This window comes from Peromyscus californicus, unplaced genomic scaffold (genome assembly GCF_007827085.1).
Source record: "Peromyscus californicus insignis strain IS unplaced genomic scaffold, ASM782708v3 Scaffold_4__1_contigs__length_199733344, whole genome shotgun sequence".
Taxonomy (NCBI): Eukaryota; Metazoa; Chordata; class Mammalia; order Rodentia; family Cricetidae; genus Peromyscus; species Peromyscus californicus.
This window is the reverse complement of record NW_026294562.1, coordinates 104053505-104069564: the sequence shown is the minus strand read 5'-3', so window position 1 is coordinate 104069564 and position 16060 is coordinate 104053505. Positions and strand designations below refer to the sequence as shown.

The following is a 16060-nucleotide window of genomic DNA, read 5'->3' as shown; positions in this document are numbered from 1 at the left end:
CTGGGGACAAGAATAGCATAGTGTGCCCCCAATGGAGCTGGAAGATAGAGAGGGGAACCGTTTGCTGAAGGGCACCCCTCCAGGCAAATATGGGCTGCTGATGGGCTTTCTGAGTGATGTAAACATTTAGGCTCCTCAAGCCTTCCTGCTCCACTCTGGGGAGGCCTGGAGACTTCACAGTTGTAGAGCTGTGATTGATACCAGGCGCTTGAGAAGTGCACGAACCGGATCAAGCCGGGAATCATGGAGATTCTTGGCCCAGGAGCAGAAGCGAAGGGGCAGGGAGAGAGGCGGAGGAAGAGCGAGGGCAGCTTCCCTCACAGGCCCCTCATTCATACTGTTCCTTCAGTATCCAGCCCCATCGTGGCATGCGGGGGAGATGGACTCAGAGGTAGGGCTAGCAGATTCCTAAAGGCTTGAGGCTTTGGCGCCAAAGGAAAAAAAAGCTGGGGAGAGAATTGGTGGGGAGTGTAGGGAGCAGGGTGCTGAGGGGAGAGGTGGAGGACGGGGAGAAGGGAAACAGCCCATCAGTGGCTCTCCTCTTCCTCCTCCTCTTCCCCCTCCTCCTCTTCTTCTTCGCCACAAGCTGAGATCAAAGGTGATATTTTTACAGCAACTGAAATAGAAAACCACTGGACGAACGGTGGGAGGCGAGCGACCAGGACACAGGCCCCTTTATGCCGCCTGTGGCCGGAGTAAGCATCCTGCCTGGGGACAGTGTGGCAGTGACCATCCCGGCTTGGGTTCAGGAAATCAGGAATAAAACAGGGATGAGCCCTGGGCGTGGCCTGCAGTTAGTGATGTGGGAGCATGGCAACCGGCCCCTCCCGCCCATGCAGCCAGCTTTGTCTCTGTGTTGCATTGTTGGCCACTGCAGGTGTCTAGGCACAAGGCCCTGAGCCATCCGAACAGCCCTGCAGGAAGGGTTACTAGTGGCCCCTGTTTTATGGAAGCAGCAGCCCAGGATACAGGGGGAAAGTGACCTAAATTCTGTCCTCTAAGGAGTTGGAAACAAATTCAGAATTAGGTGCTGTGGACTCACCCAACACCCTTTGTAATCACGGTAATCTCCCGTTCCCTACTCACACTCCAAAGTGCCCCCTGTTAGCCACAGCCAGGTCCCCTAGAGCAGCAGGTCCTCAGACATCAGCATTACCCAGAAATATGCTGGGAATGCATATTCTCAGGTCCCAATCCAGTCTCATATACCGAAATGCTGGGAGTGGGACCCAGTTCTCCAGACTTCAACAACCTGCCCCAGGGGTCCAGCTGGAAGCTAAGTTGAGACTCCAGTACTGCACTGCCTCAGTTTCCACAAGGTTAAGCATAATAGTAGCTAACACATGGGCTGAGTGTGAGCCTGGTCCAGGCATCCTTTTAGCCCTCTACAAATATTTAGCTCAGTGAACTTCACAAATGACCTTGTGGGAAAGACTGAGGAGATGGAGGCGCACAGAGGCAGAGGAGCAAGGCAGGTTAGCACGGCTAAGAAGCAGCAGCTTCTAGAGCCAAGCTCTTGACAAAGCCCCCCCCCCCCCTGGGGGCGGGGCTAGCTCCTAGAGCACATTCTGGGCATGGCTGAGGTGATGAGGCAGGCAGCATTACCTCACCTGAGAGGAGCCGATGACCCCCCAGTCTCAGATCTACTGCTTTGTCAAGACTGAGGCATGAGTCAGCTGCAAACCCAGCCTCAGTGTCTGGAACCCTGGAAATGACAGGCCTCACCCTTCTCAAAACACCATCCTGGGCTTTTGAAACACCTCTATTTACATAGGATGCTGTGTGGACTCTCACCGGGAGCTGGAACCCCAGTCTGACCTCTCCAAACCTCTGTTTCTTTTTCTGTAAACAGAAGAATGATAGTTGTAGATCCACAGGGATGGCGACATTTGTCACATCCGAAAGTGTGCATAGAGCCAACTACCCCCGGGGAAATGCCAGCTCAGAGTCCAGAAAGGTTCAAAGGAAAAAACCAAGGGGCCTCCAGCCCCCCCCCCCCCACCCCCAATCTTCTAGGCACAGCGGCTCTAGGGAGGTTTTGGAGGTTAAACAGAGGCGCCTGCTGTGTCCCAGCAGGAACTTAGTTACCTGTGTTGGGAAGCACCAGCCCTACCACACTACACCACACCTCACCACACCAGAGCACACTGGCCAGGCCAGGCCAGGCTTCGCAATCAGTGCTGTGTTTGAGGACTGGTTGCCTCCAGCCTGAGAACATCTGAAGTGCATTAGCGGCTGACCCTGCTTGGCTTGGCGAGAATTACCCCCAGACAGAGATCGCAAAGGATGCAAACAAAGACCAGGTGAGGGGTGGCCACAGAGGTGGGGGGAGGCAGCATCTCCAGAGTGGCCTCTGGGGACCTGGGGAGAGCAGAGGAGGCTGGGAGGAGAGCCCCAGACCTGGCCCAGCTCCAGCCCACCGTGGCTCACCAGCTCTGCAGCCTGGGGGCAGGGGCTGGCTTTCCGACTCTGGGCCTCAGGGCCCTGTGTGTTCATCACTGGAAGAGGGACAGGCAAGGTGTATACACAGAAGGACTTGACGTTCTAGCATTTGGGGCCTCTGAGGTCTAGTTTAGTGCCACTGGGAGGTAAGCAATAGGTAATTCAATAGAGGGCAAGTCAGGAGGAGGGAGCCATGGTTCCATTCAGCCCTGGAGACCACAGGGAGCCCAGAAGGGAAGGCCGGAAATTGTCCCCATAGCTCAGAACCATCAACTTGGGGTTCTCGGTGCCTGGGAGTGGCACAGATGGTTATGCTGGGTAGAGGCAGGGCAGGTAAGAACTGAACCCTCCCAAAGCAGGGCTTCCAGCTGGGTGCATGATCCAGGAGCCAATGGCTTCTCAGGCCTCACCACCCTACCCTTCTCCCCCATAGACCACAGCCAACTTTGACTGAGAACTTTTTTATTATCGTACCAGAATGGGGTTCAAGTGCTATACACACATTAAAATCTATTAACCTTTTCTCTGGGTGGCAGGTCCTGGTGACTGACCAACCTGGATTGGGGTCCCCACCGGCAGTCCTCACACTGATCTCTCTCAACACCTTACGGGTCGGTCAGTCAGGCTGGTCCTAACATTACCCTGACCTCAGGCAGCCTCCTGTTCCCTCTTGGGACCCACGTCTCTGAGAAGCTGTGGCCTGGTGAGCCTGGACTCCGAGACTCGAACACCTTGGTGACACAGCCTCCTCAGGGAGACCTGCTGAGGGCACTGGGAGGGCAGTACAGCTGGCCTTTGGGACTAAGCATGCATGTGACCAAAGTGGGCTTTCCTGCGCCTTGGTTTTTCTCTGGATGCCTCTCTCCTCAGTTGCTGCCTTCTGTCTTTAGAGAGGTGAGCATCCCATCCCGCACGCACAGGCTGCAGTGTGGCTCCTGAGCGGGGGAGCCTTTGATTCATTAAAGCTTCCAAGACATCTTTCTAAGATGGGCCCAGTCGAAACAGGACCACGCTAAACAGAATGCCACAATTAAACACTTGATCACTTTCAAATATGAAAAACTAACCAGAGGACTAGAAAATACAGGCAGTTGTAAAAATATGAAAACATACCTTTGGTTAGTTTTTCTGAGAAATTTCCACTCCCCTTCCCCCATCCTTTCTTGCTCCATCCCCATCCCCTCACTGGTCAAAACTGCCCTCCCTCAACCCCAGCCATAATCAATATCTCACCTGCCTTTTCCAACAGCTATTCCCTGAGGAATAATCCTTGACATCAGATCCTGGAAGACCGCCTTAGACCGGATTCTGGAAAGGTCTGGTGTCTTTGGGAACAGCAGAGTTTCCGCCCAAACGGAACTGTTTAAGTGCAATATATTGTAAGAAATGCTCCTGGCCAGTAATCCAAAGACTGTCCAGGCCCCCTGCCTACTCTGTGGATTGGCTGTGTGATCCTGCTCCTCTCTGAGTCTGTTTCCTCAATTGTAAAGGATTGGGCTTGATCAGGTGGTTTCTGCCTGGCCAGTCCCAGTCACTCAGCCTTGGCTTCTGAAGTAAGACTTACAGTCCGGGGACAGGGCTGTCTTCCTGCTCTGAGGTTTGCCTGAGGCCAGGGTATCCCACTGCTTCAGGCTCCCCCATGGAGAGGCTCAGATCAGAGAGCCTATCATGTATATCATAGAGCCCCCAGAAGGTAGACATCCAAGACCTTTGGATCCAGAGTGAGGTATCCTGAGGGAACTCCTGCCTGCCCTGCCTGACTTCTTCCTGCCTCAGGGGTCTGGGCCCAGGCTTGCCGATGGAGCCACGGTCTGCCACATGCTCACAGCTCTGGAGATGTGTGGACCCTGGCCCAGCCCTCCACATGAAGTGCTGGTAATATTTCCCAGAGGGCCTTGGGGCTTATGACATTATGGACAGCAAGCAGTTCCCATGTGGCGCTCACAAAGCTAAGTCCATTTAAAAATGAATGATGCCTTTTTTTTTCTTCCTTTTTCTTTCCATTTTGGCTGAGACATGGAATGTAAGCTAAATGGCTCCAGGAATTTACACAGAAAACACACAGGCTGGATCCAAGACTACCTCCGGTTTCTGGGGTCCTAAACACAATGACAAAATCCAGAAGTTTATCCCCTTCTTTCTTAAAGCCACTCTGACTCTGTTCCAGTTTCCCCTAACAATACCAAGGTCGGGGGAAATGGTGGCCTTTAGGGCCCAGGCAGGCTCTCTAAAACAAGCATAAGAGTTCTTCACTTGAGCATTGCTCTGAGACAGCACAATGCCAGCCAAATATTCGTTCATTCAACACTATTTACCCAGTCAGTACCTTCTCTCTACCAGGCATTGTCAAGACATTTCTTGGAACTACAGCGCATTGGAGGAGGCAGAGAATAAGCTGATAATGAAGGTGTTTCTACTGTTGCTATTACAAAATACCAGAGGTAAGGTACTTACTAAAGAAGCTTAACTGAGTCATGGTCTCAAATGCCCAAGATACAATAGCCACATCTATCAGCTTCTGATGAGGGCTTTGTGCTTTATCTATTCATGGTGAAAAACTGGAAAGACGAAGTGGGCATGTGCAGAAGGAAACATGTGAGAGAGGGACAGAGGGTAGGTTGACTTATCATCCAGGTGGAGAGACCTAACTCCCTCTTGTGAGAACTAGTCTCATTTATTAAGAAAAACATGAATCCATTCATGAAGGTGGTGACTCACCTTCTCGTGGGGTTCCCCTGTCAGTGCCATTACACTGGGAGTCAGTCCTCTGAGGAGCACCTCTGCAGGCCACATTGTATTCCAGTACATCAGACAGAGTGTGTTCTGGAGGAGGGGCCGAGTGCCAGAGGGTGGGCCAGGGCCTGGTTCCGATTCCACACAGGGCAGTCAGGCAGCCTCACCAAGGGGAGGGGTTTGAGGGACTCGGAAGAGGACCCCTGTGGTCATGTGGAGGAAGGGCACCCCAAACTAAGGAAGGTCACTGGTGATTGTGGAAGCAGGAGGTGAGCTGGACACGGCACTCTAAAGCTTGGACTCTCAGCCTCATTCTGGACTTCAACAGCTCTGGACAGTCAGGGGACAGTCAGAGGAACAGTTAAGGGGACAGCCAGAAGGACAGTCAGGGGACAGTCTGAGGGCACTGTCACATCCATCTCGTTGACTCCACTCAGCAGCCTCCACTAGACACTTCTCATGGCCAGAGTGTGGCAGGGAGGGCCTGTCACAGAGGCCCCTGTGTCACCTGAATGTGGTAGATGGGGTGTCAGAGGCCTGGACCCTAACTCTGTTGCTGACTAACCAACCAGTCATGTGACATAGAGAAAGGACCTGCCCTTCTCTGGGCCTCAGTTTCCTGCTCTTGAAGATCATAGAAGGGATGATTATACAACTTTGAATATACTTAAGTGAACTGTACACTTAACAAGATTTTTTTTCTCTTTTTGGAGACAGGGTGTCATGTATCCCAAGCTGGTCTCCAACCGGCTATAGAACTGAGGATGACCTTGAACTTCTGATCTCCTTGCCTTTACCTCTTAAGTGCTGGAATTTTGGGTATGCAGTGCTGGGGATTGAACCCAGGGCTTAATGTGTACTAGGTAAGCATTCCATTAAGTGAGCCACATCCCAGCCTCCTCTCCCTCCATTTTTTTTTTTTTTTTTTTTTTTTTGTAATGTGGCTGATTGGAAAAGATGGCAGAGGAGGAGGAGGCTGATATTTGGGATGCCTACGGCAGCCTTGGGCTGTATTCAGCCTTTGCAGGAAAGAGGCTCCTGATTCCCAGTGCTCCTCTAGTTCTGATTTCTAGTGACTCATTCCTCTGGCTCCGGTGATTCACTACAGCTATTCCTGGTGTTATAGCTAACCATTCAGCACAACCTGGGTCCTGATACAAGCCCAAGTGGGAGCCAGAAACAGGAAGATAGGGTCTTGAGCCCTTCCGAAAAGTCTCAGAGTCTGTGGAAGTGATCAAAAGTCTGCATTGCACTTAGAGACAATTTCAGCCTCCTCTCCTTCCTTCTCTGTATATAAAAAACAAACAAACAAACAAACAAACAAACACAAAGAACACAGGGCTGGCTGGCACACCACTGTGGGTCCAGGGACCCAGGGAGGTGATGTAGTAGTTTTTGTACCAAAACCTTTGGTCTGGGTGACCTGTACAGGAGAGTGACAAGTCCCTCCCAGCCTTAGACTGTGAAACGGTTGATTTCTCAGTGGAGTGTGTTTGGTATTGTGATTAGCATCCCCGCTGTGAGGAGAAAGCACGTGTGGTGTTCTGACTGCCTTAAGAACAGCATCCGTCTTTCCTCAGCCGATGTAGTTGGTATGTAGGAACGACAAAGGGGTATGGCACAGGAAAGGGTATTCCAGAAAATAAGTCTCCACGTGTCTGAAGGAAGGCCAGTGTGGATGGAGGGCAGGGGCCCTGGAGAAGGTTTCAGAAAACTAGCCAGGCCTGGCCGCCTGGCCGTCAGGACCTTGGGGACCATGCATGGCCACTTCTGTGCATGGTGTTTGTTCTCTCACGCTCATGTCCCAGCTGAGTGAGAAACAATAGAGCCACCTTATTTGCAAGCTGGGGAGCTTGTCCTCAAAGCAGCCAGCGAGCAAAGATGGCCCTGTCCGGCTCCCTCTGAACCTGCGCTAGGCCTGGGCTCTATATGCTGAGGAGTCAAGGGCTGCTAGGGGGAGCAGCCACAGCCATTACTAAGCTGGATGATGGGTCTGCTCCTCACCCTCTGCCCAGGCAGACCCCCCCAGCCCCTGCCAGCTTCCCCTCTGCAGTGTCCTGAGGTGAGAGCTTTTCCACCATGCAGAAGCCAAGACTGCTTCTTGGCTCCAGGTTCAGTGAGCTGATTTCTGCTGTCCCCTCCCTGGCCTGATGCCCCGGGACCCAGTGCAGGCCTCGGCCAGACCACGTGGTTCTTTCCACCCTGTGTTTTATTTTTCCCTCTCCTCTCAGTGTGGTTCTGTCCCTCTGCTGGACCTCTCTGTGTGTTCCTCCCTCCCTCCCTCCCTCCCTCCCTCCCTCCCTCCCTCTCCAGTAAGTAAGCATTATGAGAAGGGTTCACAACCCAAGACAGATGCATCAGGGCTCAAACCCCAGCTCCCACTGCCCCCTTCTGCCTGCCTCGGTTTCGTGTCCTAGGAAACGGGATGAGCCTCCCAGTTCTTGCTCCTCTGTGACATTTGAGATGTGTCCAGAATCCTGCTCTACAAATGGAAGTTCCCTCTTACTCTTCTTGAGTACTTTCTCTCCATGACCTTCTCTCTGCCTCCTTCACACACACACACACACACACACACACACACACACACACACACACACACCTGGTCTCCAAGCACCATGCTGTGAAGCCAATAGCATCCAATACTCACTCTGGCCCATGCTGGGAGGCATGCCTAGTTGTCACGCTGGCCTGTCATGCAGCTCCCAAAGGGATTTGTAAGGCATCCTCTAAGTCTTAGATGCCAGAGTTGTTTTTTTCACCAACTAGAATACAGGAGGGGCATGCTGTCAGCATCACAGTGTGGCCTACAGACCCCTCAGTGACCCCCACATCATTCTCCCTGTGCTTACAGGCTTCTCTCCATTGCCTGCAGCCTTGACCCCAGCTAGAGAGTTTAACATCCTCATTTCACTTTTTGAATTTTTTTTTTTTTTTTTTTTTTGGTTTTTTTCGTGACAGGGTTTCTCTGTGTAGCTTTGCGCCTTTCCTGGATCTCGCTCTGTAGACCAGGCTAGCCTCGAACTCACAGAGATCCGCCTGGCTCTGCCTCCCGAGTGCTGGGATTAAAGGCGTGCGCCGCCGCCGCCGCCGCCGCCGCCGCCGCCGCCGCCGCCGCCGCCGCCGCCGCCGCCGCTGCCGCCACCACCTGTACTTTTTGAATCTTTTGAGCTGGAGTTTTATGTCATCCAGACTGACCTCTAATTCTTAAGAGAGCTGAGGATGGCCTTGAACTTCTAATTTTCCTGCTTCCGCTTGCTAGGTATTAGCATTGTGAGCATGCAGCATTACACCTGGCTGATTACCCAATTTTTTAAATGAAAAAAAATTTTGAGCCAGCTGGTGGTGGCACATGCATTTAATCCCAGCACTCAGGAGGCAGAGGCAGGTAGATCTCTGTGAGTTCGAGTCCAGCCTGGTCTACAGAGTGAGTTCCAGGACAGCCAGAACTGTTTCATAGAGAAACCCTGTCTAAAAAAAAAAAGAAAGAAAAAAGAAAAGAAAAATTGAATAAACATTTCTCCAAAAAAGATATAGAAAAGGCCACTAATCACATAGATTAAGAAGGCTCCTTTGCATTAGTCATTGGGGAAATGCAAATCAGAACCACAGTGCAGAGCTGGGATGTGGCTCAGTTGGTAGAGTGCCTGCCCGGCATGCGCAAAGCCCTGAGTTTGATCCCCAGGATAGCATATAACCATGCCTATAATCTCAGCACCTGGGAAGTGGAAGGAGGAGGATCAGAAATCCAAGGTCATCCTTGGCTCTATGTTGAGTTTGAGGCTAGCTTGGGCTACAGACGACCCTGTCTCAAAATAAAATTTAAAAAAGAATGAGATTCCTCTTTACACTAAGATGGCTATAATAAGAGCGACAGGAAACAGCAAGCTTTGTCAAGGCTGTTGAGAAACTGGATCCCTGTTCCGTTGCTGATAGAAACGTGAAAAACGGTGGAAGACTGTTTGGCCGCTCTCCCAAAGTCATGCAGAGTTACCATATCATCCAGCAATTCCACTCCTAGGCATACACACCAAAGAATTGAAAACATACATCTCATACAAATGTTTGCACACAAATGTCCGTAGCGACATTATCTATAATGGCCCCAAAGGGGAAACAGCCCAGGTGCCCACTCAGCTGTTGAATGGATAAACAGAAGGCAGCATATCCAAGCGGTGGAGTGACATCCATCACAAGAAGAAATGGAATGGCCATACGTGCTGCAACACAGGAAAATTCCAACATGAGCTTGAAATGTCCAGAAGAGAAAAATCCATAAAGTTCTTGTTTGGAAGGAAATAATGGTTTTTAGAGTTTGGGATGGTGAGTAGTATTAGGGAGTCACTACTAGCAGGTGTGGGGTGTTTCAGAGGGTTGTGGATGGAAGTGTTCTAGAATTTGAAGTGGTTATGAGCGGATTATGCGTCAATTTTTAACAGTAGTTGTACAGATCTGGGGAAATCTTTAGCACATTAAGCCTAGTACCCTCAAGTTAAAGATAGGAGATTGCAGCCCAGAGAGAGAGAGAGAGAGAGAGAGAGAGAGAGAGAGAGAGAGAGAGAGAGAGAGAGAGAGCAGGGACCTGAACCCACAACTGCCCACATCCCTCTCCACCCCAGACCTCCAGTTCCTAGAGGATTGGATCCTTTGGTAGTTCTGTGGCTCCTGTAGGGATAGCATAGCCTCAGGCACACATAGAGCTTCAGGCAGGACTCATTGCCAGAGGACAGAGACCCACATTGGGTGAACCCAAGGAAATATGGGCTTGGTGGCCATTGAGACCCATGGGATGCTCAGGGCCTCCAGTGATCTCCCTTCCCATCTGGTTCTTCTCTTCCTCCTGCCTTCTTCTCTTCACATGGAGGAAGCACTGAGCTGGAAGCTCCTCCCAGATTCACTAGGGCAGCCCAGGGAGACTGCTCAGTGTGTTCCTTCGGGGCCACATACTCCTCCTAGACCAGCTAGGTAGCTAGAAAGATGACAGTCTCTAGAAGACCTGGTCTTCTATCAGGGTAATGGGCTCTGTGACTGGCATTTCTCCTCAGCCCAACACTCAGAAAATGAGGGTGAGTGGGAGGTAGGGGTTACATTTATCAACAGAAACAAGAGGAAGGCACACACTCAGCCACCTCCTGCCCTGGGCACTGAGGGCACTGCCCACTACCCTATCAGCCAGAGAAGGGAGTCAGGGTGTTTGGAGGGCCAGTGACCTGGGGCTCATGACCCACTTTGTTTGCTTTCTGGCTGGCTGCAAGTAAGCAATGGCTCTTGAACCTCAGTTTCCTGAACTGCCAAATAAAATTAATTTCCGTAGAGTTGAAAACATTGGAGGTTGGAGGGGTTGGTTGGAGGTGGACGCCTTTAATCCCAGCACGCAGGAGACAGAGGCAGACGGATCTCTGTGAGTTCGAGGCCAGCCTGGTCTACATAGTGAGTTCCGGGACAGCCAGAGCTGTTACATAGAGAAACCCTGACTCCCCCCACCCTCTACCCAAAAAAAAAAAAAAAAAAAAAAAAAACAGAAAGAAAACACTGGAGGTGAAGAGAGAGAGCACCAGTCCACAGTCTGGGGCAGAGGAGGGCAGGGCTAAGGGCCGTTGCTACTGGTGCTGTGGGCGGCTTCATGTTCAGCCACAGGTGAGAAGCTGGGGATTCTGGGAAAATGCTTCAGACAATTTCCCAGAGCTTCCCAGTGATGGCAGTGAGTGGAACTACCTGTCCCACGCTGAGGACTGTTTCTTCTCTATGGGTTCCAAGAATGGAGTTGGCTGCTGAGAGCCCAGGGCCTTCCCACCCTACTGGGTGATTTTGGTCCGGCGATCTGCCCTTTCTGAGCTCAGTGCCCCCTCAGCCAGTGAGAGTTGCTGAGTGGCGGGCGATGCAGGGCTCTTGCTCATTTACAGTCCTGTGCATTTGACAGTGTCACCACCCCACCCCATGTGGCTTCTATTTTGCAGAGAGACCAAGGAGCCCTCACCACAGTCACACACCTGTGTTTTGTAAGGCTGGGAGCTGGGCATGGGTCCTATGAGGACTGGCTTAGTCTTGTTCTCCACCTGTCTATAGACTGCTTGGACATACAGCCTCACCTGGGCCAGGCTCACTGGGGCTCTGATCACCTGTGTGACCTCAAGCAGCTCACTCCCACCCCCTGGATCTCCATGAATCACGACTGTAAGGGAAGGGATTATACTTGAGGGCAAGAGCCTGAGGCTAGGCCCACAGCCCTGAAGAACTAGATGGGTGTCCCAGCCCCCATTCTTGAGCTGCATCTGGTAACGTCACCCCCACCTCCTCCTGTTTCCCCAGCAACTGGGGTGCTGGCGGAGGATCCCCAGAGGCTCAGACCATCTGGATTTCTTTGCATACAACTGTACCTCATCCACATTTGCACAATTAACTTGTCAATCTGGGTTAAGTGCTGTCTGCTGATGACTGTCAGCCTCTCTCTGGCTCCATTCACTGTTCACTCAGACCCAGTGCAAATATCTTCCCCAACTCTTAGTTCTAAGGACAGAGAGTAAGGTGGGAGGGGGAGGCAGGAGGCCTAGATTCCAGCCCAACTAAGCCACACGTCTGCTGTAGGTCTTGGACAAGTCACTTCCCCTGTTGGGCCTGTGTCTCTCCGTCTTAAGAATAGGGCTAATCATGTCTTCCCAGCCTTGATTCCTCTCAAAGCAGCCTGAAGGCTCACATGGTCCTGTGACTGTGGCAGAGTTTAGAAACTCTGAACTCCCAGGGTGGTGGCAGCACACGCCTTAATCCCAGCACTTGGGAGACAGAGCAGGCATGTCTCTGAGTGCGAGGCCAGCCTGGTCTACAGAAAGAGTTCAAGGACAGCCAGGGCTACACAAAGAAACCCTATTTCAAAACAAACAACAAAACAAAAGAAAAAAGAAGAAGAAAAGGAAGGAAAGAAGCAAAGAAAGAAAGAAAAGAAAAAGAAACTGAGCTCAATGCCAAGTCTCAAAGAAGACCCTGAGAAGAGCCTCTGATCCCCAACCACGTAGGTAAGGTTAGCCCACACACACTCTGATCTACCCTGCTCTCTGGCTGCATTTTTGGCTTCTCTGCTTCTTCGTGTCGGGGCCTAGCCTAAAGATACAGAGTGGAGGCACTAGGCTAGAAAGCCAAGGGCCTGCTTCCCACAAGTGTGCTCCTCTGTACCAGGTGTCCAGTGCCTTCCCCGGGTACAAGACTCTCAGACTTGCCTGCCCCAGACCAGGGGCCAGCTGTACCTGACCTTGCCCCTCTGTCTAGAGACCTCCCTGTCTCCTGTTGCTGGCCCAGCCCCCTGAACCTGGCATGCAAGGCCTCCCACTCCTCTTCAGACTGGCAGCTTGAGCTATGACTTCGCCTTTCCCTGACACCATGCTTCCCCACCTTGTCTGTGTTCCTCCTGTTTCCTGATGGGTGCCCCTCCCCCACGAGCCTGCTGACAGTTCCTCTCCCACCTACACATAAGCCTGCAAGTTTCCCATCTGGAATGGTTTATGTACCTGGCAGAAGAGGAACCAGCCTTTATCAGGGAGCTGTAACAGCCTAGCATCCTCCATCCATCATCTTGTCTAGGCCCCATTACAACCCTAGGTGGTAAAATTCACTCCCATTTTCCAGGTGAGAACCAAGACTCAGGCAGAAGGGTGATCTGTACAGAGACAGTTGGCGTGGCTGAAGCTCAAAACACCGGCAGAGCCTGCCTGGGCTTAGGCCCTAGTGAACATACTTGCTGTATGGAGATTGAGGCACAAGTCCATGTAAATACTTCCTATTATTAAAATTGTGCTACTTTGCCAAGGCCAGAAACTCCTACGATGCCTCAATGTTGTCACATAGTAAAGGAGATCCTAGGAAGAGACCCAAGGTCTTCAGCACTTACAGGGGTTTGCTCTAGAGGGATGAGGGTCCTCTTACAGACAGAGCCATCCTACAATAGTAGAGACTGTCTTGGAGGGTGGAAGGTGGGGGACCCTGCCTCTGGGATTTGTGAGCAAGGCTGGCTGAGGGATGTTAATTCTTTCATGTGGCACTGTGGAGCAACTAGTCCTTGTCTGGCTCTGATGTCACACAGCAGGGGCTGAGACAAAGGCACCACTGTCCCATGTCACTCTCAGGTTTCTGACCACCTTAGAGATATGAGAGTGGCCCACTTCTGAGATGCTGAGACTGGGAAGTAACATTACATAATAATTGCATATTTTGGCTTCACTCTGTGTGTGTGTGTGTGTGTGTGTGTGTGTGTGTGTGTGTGTGTGTGTGTGTGATATATACAGCATGTGCACACAGAGGCCACTACATGTCTGTAGCATGAATCTTAGAGAGTCTTATTAATAAAATCAAACCCAAGGCCAGTTATTGGGGTGAATGCTGGAAGGTCAGAGTACCAGAACAAGCCACAGCTAACCTCACCTGGCCAACTTCCCGGCTGGTCTTGTTTCCTCAGACTGGAAGCCTCTGTGTCCTCATATCCGAATGGCTCTCAGCTGAACTGTGCTGCTAGAAGCCTGAAGCTTAACCAGCCAAATGCTTCTAGTTTCTGGTCCTCACGCTTTATAAACCTTTCTGCTTTCTACCATCACTCCCTGGGATTAAAGGCTGCTTTCTGGGATTAAAGGTGTGAGTCACCATGCCTGGCTGTTTCCAATGTGGCCTTGAACTCACAGAGATCCAGAGGGATTTCTGTCTCTGGAATGCTAGGATTAAAGGCGTGTGCTATCACTGCCTATCTTAAGTACTTAGTGGCTTTTCTGTTCTCTGACCCCAGATAAGTTTATTAAGGTACACAATATTTTGGGGAATACAATACCACCACACATGTCACTCTGCCCTGTTCCTTTGAGGCAGGGTCTCTCATTTGAACCTAGGCTGGCAGCCAGCAAACCTCAGCAATCCTCCTGTCTCAGTTCCCAACAGCTGAGTTAGAGAAGCACACTACGGGGCTTTTATACATGGGTGCTGAGGATTTGAACTCATGTCCCTATCCATAAGCAGAAAACTCTCTTACCCACTGTACTACCTTCAGCCCCATGTTTTCATCCTTAGCCTGTTCATTTCATGGAGCCCACCCCTGTTCCTGGGAGCTGAGAAGGAAGCTTCTAGAACATGAGGCCTGAGTTCCAGCTTGCCTTGGTCACACTGGACAAACAATAATGGGCCAGCCCAGATCAAGGGTGGAAGGACAGACTTCCCCTGTGGCAGGGTGTGTTAGCCTTCTCATGGCTGTGACAGATCGCTGAGAAAACCAACGTCAGGGAGGAGAGGCAGGTTTCAGTCCTTAACCTTCTAGCCTCATGCCTCTTTAGGTTAAGCCCAGGCTGAGACACTGGCTCACGTTCAAAGAAGGGAAGTAGAGGCTCAGTGAAGAAGAAACTGCACCCAGACACATGCCTGGGGGCTCTCTGCTTCCTGGACCTCTTCTGGTCTTTCCCAGCATCCACTAGCCAGCTGTCACTCAAAGGAAACATGACCCAAGCCATCAACCAGCCCCTTCTCTTGGACTAACACATAGAACCAGGAGAGGAAAGGTCTCTGACTGGAATTTCTACCTGGGGCTGTCACAGCCAATTCCCAAAGGGAGAAGCAAGGGCCAGGCTGAAGCTGGGTGGGTTCAGTGAATAGAATGAAGGTACAGCACTTCCTCCAGGTCACTGGCTGATCCTTTGGTGGCCTAAGTCCCTTGCAGGTGCACTAGTTGGAGTTCAGTTTCTCTCCTGGAGTTGACAGAGGCCTGAGAAACACAAATGTCCTTTCCTGAGCAGCCACCAGGGCCACTCAACAGGGAGAGCTGAAAGCAGCCTTTCAGAAGTGACATGACCTCAGCAGACATGACCAGTGGTGTTTTGTTATGTGCACCAGGAAAGCGACCTCTCTCCCCACCCTCTCCCGGGGTGCTAGAGAATAACAACACCTCCCCTGCAGCCCTGAGGAGGAGGAGGGCAGGCCCCTCCCAGACGGTGAGCAGAAGCAGGTTTGCAGGTCTCTTGCACAACCTCTCTGCAAGCCTGGGGCTCGGTGGGCTCCCCTGCAGAGTGAGACTGCCTCTGGGACTGACGGGCACAAGACAGGTCTGAAACATGTGTGCCGTGGGTCACACACATGTATAGGCATACACATGCACTTTCTGTTCCAGTATCTTCCAGAAGCTTTAGAGGGAGCTGGTTCTGTTTTTTCCTGTTGTGCAAATGATGAAGGTAAGGAACTTGGTGGCTGAACCACTTCCTCAGAGTCCCACGGTGGGTAAGCAGAGTGTGAGCACCAGGCCTGGGGACTTTGGTGACACATTGGCTACTTAGTGTGAGTCCCTTTGCCTAGGGTTTGGCCTCCAGGCATGCTAAACCGAGGGCAGGAGGCCTTTCCCAAAGCTCACCTTTGAGGGGAAGGGTTTCTGTCAGTTTCATCCAGGTTAAGATCAGGAGTCCCTGAGGTCAGGAGGGAGGGAGGGAGAGAGAGAGAGAGAGAGAGAGAGAGAGAGAGAGAGAGAGAGAGAAACTGTGAGCTTTCTTTCTCTCCGTTCCTCCCTTTCCTCTTCTCTTCCCTCCCTCCAGATGGGGCTCAGAGAGAGCAAACTGCCCATCACAGAGCAAACCAGTATTGAGTTCAGCACTGAAGCCAGCTCTCCTGGCCCCTACCTGGGGGTTCCTAGAAACAGCCATCTGGCCCCCACCATCTCCACCAAGACTTTAACCTCCAGGGAAGGAAGCCGAAGTGAGTAGAGGGGGTCAGTGGTGGTGGTGGTCGGGGATGGGGTCAGCATGGCCGACATAACCATAGCTGGTACTTCTCTGGGTAAGGCACATGCAGGGTGGGGCTGGAAAGGTGTGACCAGCAGGAAGCACTCTGAAATACTGACTTGACAGATCAAATAACCAGGATCACCTTGGTGACTGAG

At 51.7% G+C, this 16060-nt stretch overlaps 1 long non-coding RNA gene across 1 annotated transcript in view; it reads left to right on the top strand.

Annotated features, from left to right (window-relative positions):
• The window catches only part of LOC128095298 (uncharacterized), an 8469-nt gene extending 2390 nt beyond the window's left edge, over positions 1-6079 (top strand). The window contains exons 2-3 of the long non-coding RNA XR_008213210.1: positions 4783-4883; positions 5893-6079. This is a non-coding gene — a long non-coding RNA (uncharacterized LOC128095298). The remainder of the gene's footprint in view (positions 1-4782; positions 4884-5892) is intronic.
• The last annotated feature ends 9981 nt before the right edge of the window (positions 6080-16060 follow it).